The 13,131-nt window shown below is 35.5% G+C and overlaps 1 long non-coding RNA gene across 7 annotated transcripts in view; it reads right to left on the minus strand.

The window, feature by feature from the left end:
• The window catches only part of LOC102151848, a 58,891-nt gene that overhangs the window by 34,002 nt on the left and 11,758 nt on the right, over nt 1-13,131 (minus strand). Inside the window, exon 3 of one of the 7 annotated variants that reach the window (XR_005364524.1) lies at nt 10,763-10,839. The exons of the other annotated variants lie outside the window; for them this stretch is intronic. This is a non-coding gene — a long non-coding RNA (uncharacterized LOC102151848). The remainder of the gene's footprint in view (nt 1-10,762; nt 10,840-13,131) is intronic. 7 annotated transcript variants of the gene reach the window in all.

Here is a 13,131-nt window from a genome sequence, read left to right on the forward strand (position 1 = left end):
TTTTAAGATGTCGAGGAATGTTCCCTCTATCCCTACACTCTGAAGAGTTTTAATCAGGAATGGATGCTGTATTTTGTCAAATGCTTTCTCTGCATCCAATGAGAGGATCATATGGTTCTTGGTTTTTTATATTAAGCAACTTGCCACACAAATTGTTCGTGGTAAATAGAGCACAAACAGGTATTTGGTTTCAAACTTGATAATTTTTTCCACACTATGCAGATTTTTATTAAGTTGAATAATGGAGTTTGGTAACAATCACCCAAAAAATGACTTGACAGTTAAACAAGTTGAGACATCAAGTAAGGTGAAGCTGACAGAGATAAACACCAGAGACCCCTTAATACCTAGGGGCAGATAATCCTTAAGTGCCCAGCACACTCAGGAACAGCCTTGGAGACGTTTTAGGATTAAAGTCACTAAAGAACATTATATTGTTCCAGGACAGCCCAATCTTCAAAAGAAGATTACATGTCCTTCAGGATTTTAGGACAACTTCCTAGGTTTTAGAAATTTCTATTGAGAAAAATAAAGTAAACACTGGGTACTTCCAAAAAAAAAAAAAAAAAAAAAAAAAAAAACACTGGGTACTAAGCGATTGTAAAAAAATAATTCACCCAGAGCCTTATGGTGGGGGCGGGGGGGGGGGATTAAATGGTGATTGAATTAACAGAGATATTATGAATCTGAAACTAAATTAGAATTCATTTTAGTGACTGTGTACGTACAAGTTCTCAGTTCATTACTCTTCCGACAGTTTCATTCCTCTGCAGAGCTGGATGGAAATTTGCATTTCCCAAGGCTAGGCTTCTTTAAGTGACTGACCAGGTGAGGGGCTGCTGTAGGACTCAGGGCGTTAATGGGCCACACACCAATTAGCAAAGGAAGGAAGCATCTTTACAATGCATGTAAATTAAGTCTACAATCAGCAGGCTTTTCTCTTTAGCTAAAGCCCTTCTATTGGAAAACACACTCCGGAGACCCTCTCTCTTCTCTTTGCAGCAGACAGAAAAAAAAAAAAAAAAAAAAAAGGCAATCACCCTCAATTCTGCCTCAGAGATAAATTAAAATGGCTATTTGTATCAGGTGGGAAAAGAAAGGGTGATTTCCCACATCAGGGAACCACCATTAAGGATCCAGAGTTCTATCCTCTGGCTATATTACTCATATTTATTTCCTGTGGGTTTAGAGAAGCAAGAATTAGAAATGAATGGCATTCTTGACTGCTCACAAGGGATTTGCCTCAAGCCAAACTCCTGCTTTAACTTTACACAGTTCTTCAGTCTCCAGATGCTGCATGGTGACTCTGCCATCAGAAATCTTCAGAGTTGTGACAAACCCAGAAACAATGAGACAGGGGAGTCACACAGTTTGGGATGAAGAAAATAGCAAGACCAAACAGATACTGGAAACCCAAGGGACAGGGTTATACTAGAGGAAGGGGCAGTAGAAAAAGAAGATGGGGGAAAAAAAGAAAGAAAAAGAGGATGGACCATAAAGATAATTTTGCTTTCTTTGAAACATTGACAGCTCTCAGCCCAGAATCAAAGACAGCCAGCTAATCAACATCTGAACAAGATATTACCACTCTGAATAACATGCCCTATTTCCAAAAATCAAAAACTCATCAGTATTTCAGCTTAGTCTGAAATTCATAAAGGAAGCATTCCAAAGCTTTGGCCTCTGTTAGCATCAAGGGATGAGGCATGCAAATTAGCACTGGCCTACAGGCCTTCCCCTGAATCACACTCACAGCAAGTGCAATGTTAGGGGACCTGCAAAATAACAGCAGTGACTTTATACCCAATTTTTCTAAAAACCTGTTAGGGAGAGCTTCATATAGAAATCTTGCATGAAATTTCTATACTCTGGGGAAATCTCAGATTATAAAGAATCTTCACCCAAAGTCCGTTATCCTTCTCATTCCCACTCTCCCCCCACAGTCCTAAGAATTATTTGTTTAAAAGATTTTATTTATTTATTCATCAGAGACACACAGAGAAAGAGAGGCAGAGACACAGGCAGAGGGAGAAGCAGGCCCCATGCCGGGAGCCCAACGTGGGACTCGATCCCGGGTCTCCAGGATCACACTCTGGGCTGAAGGCAGCACTAAACCGCTGGGCCACCCGGGCTGCCCCAGTCCTAAGAATTATTAATCCACCCTCTCTTGAATGTACCTCCTTCTCCACTCTTTTTCACTGGGCATTCTTCATTTAGCAAATCTTGGAGGAATGTTTTTAAAGCATTTGAATCAGAGAAGATGCTTTGCCCTCTTTTCCAGAGTATTCTATGACTTCTACAACTTAATCTCTTAGCCTAATGGGATCTCAATCCTGACCACACACGAAAACCACCCGGAAAACTTGGAAAGACAAACATACTTTGCACATACCCAAGACCACTTAAATATCCAAGGACGAGGCCTAGAAAATTATATTTTTTAAACTCCCAAAGGGACACTGATATTCATGTACTAAAAGTTAGATGCTTACATCAGAGGAAAAGCTACAAAGGACAGCTGACATTTCAAAGTTCCAACAAATGGTTCTCTGCTATCCTGTGTTACTATCGTAGATGAAACCCTGGACATTTTCAACAGAGTTTCATACAGCAAGGTAAGCAGGGAATAAGCAAGGGACTCAGTGCCAGGGCTCTAATCCCTGAATCACTCTGTAAGATTACAAACTATACTTTTATCTTCTTGCAGATCCCCGCCCCAAAAAGCAATTTGGAGGAAGAAGCTTCAAAACAGAAATAATCAAAATGCTGCAGTAGGAAATCTGATAGGAAACATACAGCACGAGAAGAAAAATACCAAGCGGCATTCATTAAGTTCTCCTAAGCCCTGAGAAACACTGATTTGAGGACTAGAAAAATATCATCAGTTATAATACTTGCTGTGTCTTCTAACCTGAAAGAAACTATTACGGTCAATATTTTGCTTGGATGCAGAGTCTCTGATTCTTTTAAGAATGGATTTTGTCTGCAAAGACCCCGAAGCACTTGTGAGCAGGAATTTGCCTTGTAAATCTTTGCACTTTCTGTCTCAAGCCTTCTATGCAATGACTTACTAATGATGAATAACATTGTTATGTGCTGGGTGGATTGACTGGGGAGTGGTTTAGCTCCTTCACATCACAGAGAAAGGCAGGAATGTTTGTTTAATTTCATTTCTGAAAGAAAGACCTAGATTGGCCAATGACTTTCCCAAGGCTCCATGTTGACAAAGTTAAGAATAGAGTAAGGGCAGTTTAGTGATCAGCAGCTTCAACTGGACTGCCAATATTTCTGCACAATCTCATATTCTATTTTTGACACCTTGTTGGAGCCACTCTATATAATAAATGTATCAAAACTTCGGCCCTCTCTTCAAACATAATGTTCAGAATTGTACTTCTTATCTCATAGCTTCTGTTCATTCATACTCTTTATTTACTTATAATTTTGGCTTGGCTTGCAGATGGCCCATTGGCCACTCAGATCCATCTTTTTATCTTCAGTGTCACAAGCAATGGAAAATTTCTTTTTCTTTCTCTCTCCATATCTTTCTGCCAGTTTTTCTCTTCATATTTTTACTCAACACTAAAGGGATCTAGTTGCTTCAGGTGATTTTTTTTTTGACACCAGACTTCATAAAAAATCTGAGGCAGACTTTGTTCCTTGAGTAGGTTCTCAGGGGGGAACAATTCTCCCTAAGAGATGTTTTGGGCAAGAATGAAACTGCATTGGATCCTTTTCTGCTTTTAGGGATGACCTCTTATACCTAGCTATCACTATCTCTGAGCTCAGGTGATTCTGGTATGCATCAGAGATGAAGTCATTGTACTGAAAGCTGAATGCTTAGCTAGCATGGTAAAGTTCCAGTTATGTGCTGGGTTCTCTGTTTCCAAAATTACTATCACAGATAACATTCTGGAAATGTTGAACCATATCATATAACAACCTTATCAGGCTAACTTGCTGAATAATTACCATTACAAGGAGGTGCATTCATATTTGAGAGAAACTTTATAAATACATTTGAATTAAAGTGTTTTATCTTTAATTATACAAAAAAGGATTTTCCCCCCATCTTAAGCATCTGAAGGCAAGTGAAAATAGGTTTGGTGTATATGGATTTTGGGTGTGGGGAGTGGGGGTACAGGTCCTATAATTTCGTTAAATTTAGCAGGTACAGAAGGTAAATTTGATTTAGTTATTTAAAGAATAAAAGTGAACATGTCATGGGGCACCTGGATGTTGCAGTTGGCTAAGTATCTGACTCTTGGTTTCAGTTCAGGTCTTGATCCCACGGTCATGAGATTGAGCCCTGCCTCGGCTCCACACCCAGTGGATTCTCTCTCCCTCTGCCACCACCTGCCTCACTCCCCACTCCCACTCCTACCCCCACTCTCTCGAACATGTGCTCTCTTTCTCAAAAAAAAAAAAGAAGAAGAAAGAAAGAAAGAAAGAAAGAAAGAAAAAGAAAGAAAGAAAGAAAGAAAGAAAGAAAGAAAGAAAGAAAGAAAAAGAAAATAAAGGGGAGCATGTCAGATTACATTTTTTTAGATTTTTATTTACTTATTTGAGAGAACCAGAGCATGAGCAGGAGGAGCAGAGGGAGAGGGAGAAATTCAAGCAGACTCTGGGCTGAGCATGGAGCCCTACATGGGGCTGGATCCCATGACCCCACGAACCGAGATCACAACCTGAGTCAAAACTAAGAGTCGGACTCCCAACTGACTGCACCACCCAGGCACCCAAAGGAATGATTAATTTATTCCTTTGGGAAGCCACAATTTTTATTAATACTTTAAAATGTATTTTAAAATGTTTATTAGAGTTATATAAGCACACACATCATTTAAATTCCAAATAATGTTCTCAGGCTCATACCAAAAAGGAATAGTCTTCTTCCCATGACATCCCACAACCCAGACCTACTTCTCAGAAGCAACCATCAATATTTCAAAATGATTTGCTTATATTGCTATTTACAGTATAGTAAATAGTGAAGGATTTCAGGTCTTATTCATGGTAAATGAACATTTAATTCCCAATTGGCCCAGTGCTTCCCACTCTGGACCCTCTAGATATCCTTCCCTGTACCTTCTAAACTTGACTCAATTTCATGGAATTTTTGGCATCTTGTAGTCATAATAGCATTATTATTATTCATAAATATTGTTCATTATTGTGACCAAATAATATATTACAATGATGTTTCCTTTCCTATACAGCTCATTGCTCTTCCTAAATTTTATATTTGCTTCATTTTTTATCTGATGTTTTATGTAAAAATTAATACATTTTAAAAAATTCTTAACAGATCTTCCAAACACCTACCAGTATTATTTTCAAAATTTTCAAATACAGTTTAAATTATGTAATCTCCAAATAGTCAAATGCATCAGGAAACTTCTCATATCCACATATATACATACATAGTTTTTATTCCCCACTGCCCTGAGAAGCAGTCCTTTTCTACTGGATATAGTCCAGTTCAGTCTACAGTCCTTTTCTACTTTTCTACTGGATTTGCCCCAGTCTTGCATTCTTCTAGAAGTTATGGCTGCACAGCTCTTTACTATAGATTCTTTATACAGCTAAATACAGCCTTCTCTGGAAAGCTCTTCTGTGTTAATCCTCCTGCCTCCTAAAATCCATAGCTGCCTTTCTTAGTTTATTCCTTAACTTTTTAACAATACCTACTAGTCAAGAATGGATGGCAAGTGAACATTTTGAGATCATTGATATCTTAAAATGTATCTGTCCCTCACTTAATCTTTATCAATAGTAAGTTTGGTCAAGAATTATAGTTTAGAAAGTATTATCCTTCAGAATTTTGAAGTCATCGTTCCATTGTCTTTCAACCTTCAGTGTTTCTGTTCACAAGTGTAATTCCATCCTGTTGCTTTGCCTTGTTTTGTCTTTTTTCGGGAAGCTTTTAGCATCTTATCCAATTGTGGTAAAGCTTTACTATGACATGCTTTAATGTGGGTATTTTATTGTATTGTGCTCTCCATGGGACCATAAATAGAAAGACTCATGCCCTTTGGTTCCCAGACACATTAATTTTTAGAGAATACTCAGCTCCTTTTTTCTCTAATCTCTGTTAGGTAGATGTTGGATCTCTTAACTATTTTCTTACTTTTCATATATTTTATCTCCTGTTTTTCATCTTTGATTTATCTGGAGGAAGTATGGTTGACTATATCATTGAACAGTTTTACTGACAATGTTAAACTTCAGTGCTAAACTATGGAATTTACAATTTTTAAGGGCTATTTCTTATTCTTGCTTTTTTTTCACTAATAATAACATTCTTTATGAATTTTATAGATTCTCATGTGTTTGAGCAGTACTTTCTTTTAATAGGTACAATTTATTAAATATTTCTATATGTTAAGTAATCTGCTAAGCACATTCCAAATATCATATTCTTTAATTCTTACAAACCACTTTTCATGGAATTATTATTTTCAGAAATATTATCAGAAATTTTTATAAAGATACCAAACATGAAAACTTTTAAATGCTGATCAATTCTGATTATGTAATTATTCTTCACTTTTTTGGCAAGCAAAAAAGTTTATTATTATAATTTAATTGTTACGATTATATTTTTAATTTCTAGACAACTTTTTGCTGATAAATGTCAATGTTAAATCAGTTTGACTGGAGATCACAAACACCAAAACCAATGTATGTGACTATTAGAAGTGGAGGCACTATTCATGATCTGTACTTCATTACTTTTCACTCTTCACATTGTATGTATCATATTGTCATTATTTTGTTTATTTGTTTGTTTTTCAGATTTCTTACATAGTACTCTCCTCAGAGCAGGGACATGTTTTTTTTTTTTTTTTTCTTTTTAATTTTCTTCATAACTAGCATCCACCTCAGTGTCTGGAAAAGTAGTTACAAAAAATATTGATAATTGAACAAACATTTAAAAAGCAAATAGTACCTGCTCATTTTATCTTATCTGCAGATATAACCTTTCATATATTTAAAGTTCTTAAAATAGGGCTTATCTATAAGTAAGGTAATACTTGTTTCAATCTTGTTATCCATAAAGAGGAGATACTGATTTGATCTGCTTTCTAGGATTACTGTAGAATTAAAAAGATATTACAGGAGGATCCCAGGGTGGCTCAGTGGTTTAGTGCCTGCCTTTGGCCCAGGGTGTGATCCTGGAGTCCCGGGATCAAGTCCCACGTCAGGCTCCTTGCATGGAGCCTGCTTCTCTCTCTGCCTGTGTCTCTGCCTCTCTCTCTCCTCTCTCTCTCTCTCTGTGTCTCTCAAGAATAAATAAATAAAATCTTAAAAAAAAAGATATTACATGTATAGTATAACAGCATTAGCATACTGTCTGACACCTGTAAAACACTCAGTAACTGTTCACTGCAACCATTATCACCATCCTCTTCTTCATCATTACTGTCATTATGCAAAGTATAGGAGTCATGCATTCTTGATAATTGGACTAGATTAAGATAAAGCCTGGAGTGTACAAAAGAACTTTAATTATGTGATAAAATGCATTCAAATATCATTGTTTTAAATATTGTACTGCCTGTGAAAAATGTAATGCATGGTGACAGCTTTATTTTGAAAATCAATCCAAATCAGTATTTGAAGCTTTTAAATAAATACTCCTTTAAATATTATAATATGCAGAAGTCCAGATATACTCACCTGTGAGGAATTTTTTCTGTTTTATGAAGCATATTAAACTTTATTTCTTCAAGTAAACCTTTGGCTATTGTCTCCAATCTAAATTATTTCTCCATTTCTCTATAAAGCTATAACATTTTTTTGTTATTTATTAGAATACATATAACAGTTTGTTTTGCATTTATTATAATCTATCTTTTTCAAAACTCTTACTTGATCCAAAGGTGCTTGTGTAAAAAGTCAACAACATATATAACTTTGTATCCTTCCCCAAAACAAGAACAACATCTCAGCTATGGCAACAACTTGAGACATATTTGTTGAAGTGAATGCATAAGATTAGTACAAAATTAAAATTAAATTTATGTAGCACTATTATATGGAACTTATAGTAAAGGTTATTTGCCTAAGACCATATACATTTCCTCAGGCAGGAGTTTTTTATAAATTGCTATTCTTCAAACCTACCATATATGTGACTTTTGTATGCAAGGCAGATGTTACTGACAAACACAATGTTTTATTTCTGTAACTGAGTCTTCAGTAGTGCTTACAGATTTGCATTGAGCAGTCTACTCTTTATGCTGCTCTAAAGAGCAACAACATATATATTCTAGCATAGGCTCCACTAAGGTCATGAAGCACAGCAAAATTAACTAACCCGTAAGTGGCTCAAACTCAGAATTTATCCTATGTGATAAATTAGTGTGATACATTAGTGATCAACTCAGCTATGAGCTTTAAATACTTCACTAGTAATACTGAAGTACTACTTTCAGTACTTCACACTTTAAACACTTTAAATACTTCACTACCCAGCTGTGAGCTTTAAGAATTCCACTAGAGCTTGAAGTACTTCTGGACTCTTGTAGAATCAGGTGGTGTTTATCTTAACTCAAACTGATAGGCAAGAAACATCAATACTACAAAGCACAATTAAGATGGTGTTGTTAAGAAAAACTCAAGAGAGAAAAGAGTTTTTTGTTTTTTAAGTATTTGCTTAATGTTCTCTCATTAAAATATATTTTAAAAGTTGAGAGTCAGATGGGTTCAGCAGTGAATTCTGCCAAATATTTAAGGAAGAAATTATACCAGTTTTCTATAATCTCTTCCAGAACATAAAGAAGCAGAGAGAATACTTCTTAACCCTTTCTATGAGGCCAACATTACTTTAATACTAACAAAAACATTACCAGCAAAGAAACTATAGGCCAATCTGTATCTCATGAACATAGATGCAAAAATCCTAAACAAAATATTAGCAAAAAAAAAAAAATAGAAAGTCAATTAATGTAATCCATCACATCAACAGATTATGGAAGAAAAAACACAAGATTATTTCAATAGATGCAGAACAAGTTGAAAAAAATCCAACACCATGATATAATAAAAATACTCAGAAAACTAGGAATAGAAGGAAATTTCCACATATTGATAAAGAACATCTAGGAAAAAGAGGGAAAAAAACAAACAAACGAAAAGGAAAAAAAACAAAAACTATAGTTGACATCATACTTAATGGTGAGAAACAGGAACAAGGCAAGAATGTCCCCTCTTGTTCTTTTCATTGTTACACTGGAAGTTCTAGATACTGCAACAAGACAAGAAAAGGAAATAAATGGTATCCAGATTGAGAAGGAAAAAAGAAGTCTTAAATCAGAAATGACATGATTATTATGTAGAAAATCCAGAAGAATTGCAAAACAAAATAAAACAAATAAACAAAGTCTTCTGGAACTAATAGGTGGTTATAAAAGATTGCTGGAGGGAATCCCTGGGTGGTTCAGTGGTTTAGCACCTGCCTTCAGCCCAGGATGGGATCCTGGAGTCCCAGGATGGAGTCCTGCATTGAATCCCTGCATGGAGCCTGCTTCTCCCTCTGCTTACATCTCTGTCTCTCTCTCTGTCTCTGTGTCTCTCATGAATAAATAAGTAAAACCCTTTTTTAAAAAAAAAAAAAGAAAGAAAGATTGCTGGATAAAAGGTTAATATACACAAATAAATCACTTTTCTATATAACAGCAACAAACAAGTGGAATTTAAAAACAATATTATTTACATTAACATCCTTAAAAAGGAAATAGGTATAAATCTAAAAAAATATGTACAAGATCTGTATGAGACAACTATAAAGCTGATTAATATAATGGAAGACCAAAACAAATGGAGAGCTTTTCCATATACATGGATACAAAAACTCAAAATTTGCCTAGATGTTGGTTCTTCCCAAATTGACCTGTAGATTGACTTCAATCTCAATCAAAATTTCAGAAAGTTATTTTGTGGATATTCAAAATTCATTCTAAAGTTTACATGGGGAGACAAAAGACTCAGAATAGCCAATACAATATTGAAAGAGAAAAACAACAGGAATACTGCCCAGCTTCAAGACTATCTAATAGTAATCAAGACAGTGTGGTATTTGTGAAAGAACTGACAAATAGATCAATGGAAGAGAAAAGAGCCCAGAAATAGACCGCCATAATATAGACAAATTTGACAATGGATTGAAGATAGTCTTTTCAACAAATGGTGGAGCAACAGGTAGATATATATATGCAAAAAAGGAAAAAAAAAACAGAAGAGAAAGAAGAAAAAAGATAAAGAGAAGAAGAAAACAAACACAGATATTATACCCTTAACAAAAATTAACCCAAAATGGATCATAGACATAAATGTAAAATGAGAAACTATAAAACCCTAAGAAGACAGCATTGGTTAAGGTTTATATGATCTGGGTATGGTGATGACTTTTTAGATATAATAGCAAAGCACAATCCATGAAAGAAAGAATTGATAAGAAAACATCATTAAAATTAAAACCTTCTGCTCTGCAAAAGGCATTGTGAAAAAGATGAGAAAATAAGCCACAGAATGGGAGAAAATATTTGTATAAGACATATTCTTTAAAGGACTGTTATGTTACATATAAAGAACTCTTAAAATTCAACAACTGGAAAACGAACAAGCTAGTAAAAAAAAAATGGACAAAGTCTTGAACAGACATCTTACTAGAGAAGACATATAGATGGCAATAAGCACCATGTGTCATTATGGAATTACAAATTAAAACAATAGTAAGGCGCTACCGCACACCTACCAGATTGGCCAAAATTTGAAATACTGACACACCAAATGCTGGTGAGGATGTAGGGCAACAAGAGCTGTCATTCATTCCTGGTGAGAATGAGAAATGATATAGTCACTTTGGAAGACAGACTGGCCATTTCTTGCAAAAGTAAACACACTCTTACCATATAATCTAGCAATTATTTTCTTTGATATTTACCCAGATGAATTAAAAACTTAGATCCACCCAAAAGTCTGCACATGGATATTTATAGCAGCTCTGTTTTTAACTGCCAAAATTTGAAAGCAATCAAGATGTTCTTTAGAAGATGAATGGGTAATTTGACTGTGGTAAATCCAAACAATGGAAAATTATTCAGCACTAAGAAGAAATGACCTATCAAGCCATGAAAATATTTGGAGGAATCTTAAATGCGTATTACTAGGTGAAATCAATCTGAAAAGACTACATATTATAGGATTCCAATTATATAACAATCTGGAAAAGGCAAAACTATGGAGTTTATAAAAAAAATTAGTGGTTGCCAATGGTCAGTAGGGAGCAGGGAGGGATGACTAGAGATTTTAGGACAGTGAAACTATTCTGTATGGTAGGTATGTATCCTTACATATTTGTCCAACCCTCTAGAATGTACAATACCAAGAGTGAGCCCTAAAGAAAATTATGGTCTTTGGATGATAATATATTGTTTCAGGTTCACTGATTGTAGCAAGTATTACTTTGTGTGGGATGTTAATTTCTTGTGTATGGGAACTACGTATATTTTGCTCAATTTTGTCATGAACCTAAAACTGCTCTAAAAAATAATGAAGTATACTGAAATTGGGAAAGCCAGAATAAACACTAAAATATTGGATTTAAAATGAAAATAAAGGAAAAAATAGCAAGGCAGACCACAATACTGACGTACAAATACACAAACATTAAATATTGGCTTTTGCTGTCCCTTAGGAATATAGCAATTTAAATAGACCTGGGGAAGGCAGCCTTTGCTGTCACAAGAATGGTTTTATGTATCAGTTTGTTAACTTTAAAATATGCCCCTGGACCCCTCAGCCCAAGATATAAAATCTGTAGGCTTGGGTAAGACCTTCACTTGAGATTTGTTTATAGTTTTTCCATATGAGCTTCTGTCACTCTACTTTGGTTCCATCAGCCATAAATTTTCCATTCGGAAATTCCTCTTGATTTTTGAACATGAAACCACTGCAAGCTATGGGCAGCTTGGGATTTCTTTTTCAATTTCTTCAAGACCAAGGAATATGCTGTACCACTTAGACTATAGCCATGTATTAGCAATCTATAGTTTCTGCCTTTGACGGCTGACAGCTCAGCAAGGGAAAATAGTATTTTGAAAGCTGTGGGAATTCAATCATCAACCATGCCCTCATGGGCTCTCTTCCAAGGTATTGGGCCTGATTAAAGGAAATGTTACTTTTGGAAGTGTGCATTGTTATCGAGCACAAGTAAAAGCAAAACACAAAACAAAACAAAATGAAAAACAAAAAAGCCAGCATACTGTTACTACGATGCATCAGTGTTCCATCTTAGCCATCTTGCATTTCCCCATTTGTTTACATTTCTTTTCTTTCCTTCACAAAAGTGAGTGTGTGTGTGTGTGTGTGTGTGTGTGTGTGTGTTTGAGTTTTTATGCTGGGAGTTACAAAATATAAAATCCAGATATAACTGAATCACATATCCTCCTCTTCTACAGTTAGAAGGTATCAAAAAAAGATGAAGAGATCTTTACCTGCATAAACACATATGAAGCCAAATCTTAGAATTTTTCTATCAAAGCAGGATATAACAGAATTATTATAGATAAGAAACAAGAGTCAAGCTCTTAGATCCACTAATTTAGGTGTTTAGAAGTCAGAAAGAATAGTACCAATGAGTCAAGGTTTACTTTCTCTCATATGTGTTTGATGAAATGGGAAAGGAGATGGGGAGGAATTGTATTTAAAAAGAGAAGTTGCTTGGCCTTAAATCTGCAGGCAGGTGAAGGCAGTTTTTAAAATTATAACATAAAAATTAGTGCTCATACAGAGGAGGAGACAGAAGTCAACTCATATCTTAATATCCAAAGTGTGCCAATGCTCCTCAATTGGTGAAAGAAGTCTAAAATACATTGCAGCTGACATTTGCTAGCTGATATGATGCTTACATGAAGCTTTTCCCCAGGCAACCAAGAGGAAGCAGGCATAGCTTCATAACCTCACCAGTCAGAGCCCAGATTAAGCCCCACAATGGTTCAGTGACTCGATTCCCAAAATTCCAGTTGTGCTCAGATGTTGGGGCTCCTGAGCTGCCCCTATGAGACCAAGTGCTATTTTAGCAATCTCAAGGACTTGTGTGAAGATCAATACATAACCAACAGA

This window comes from Canis lupus, chromosome 9 (assembly GCF_011100685.1).
Source record: "Canis lupus familiaris isolate Mischka breed German Shepherd chromosome 9, alternate assembly UU_Cfam_GSD_1.0, whole genome shotgun sequence".
Taxonomy (NCBI): Eukaryota; Metazoa; Chordata; class Mammalia; order Carnivora; family Canidae; genus Canis; species Canis lupus.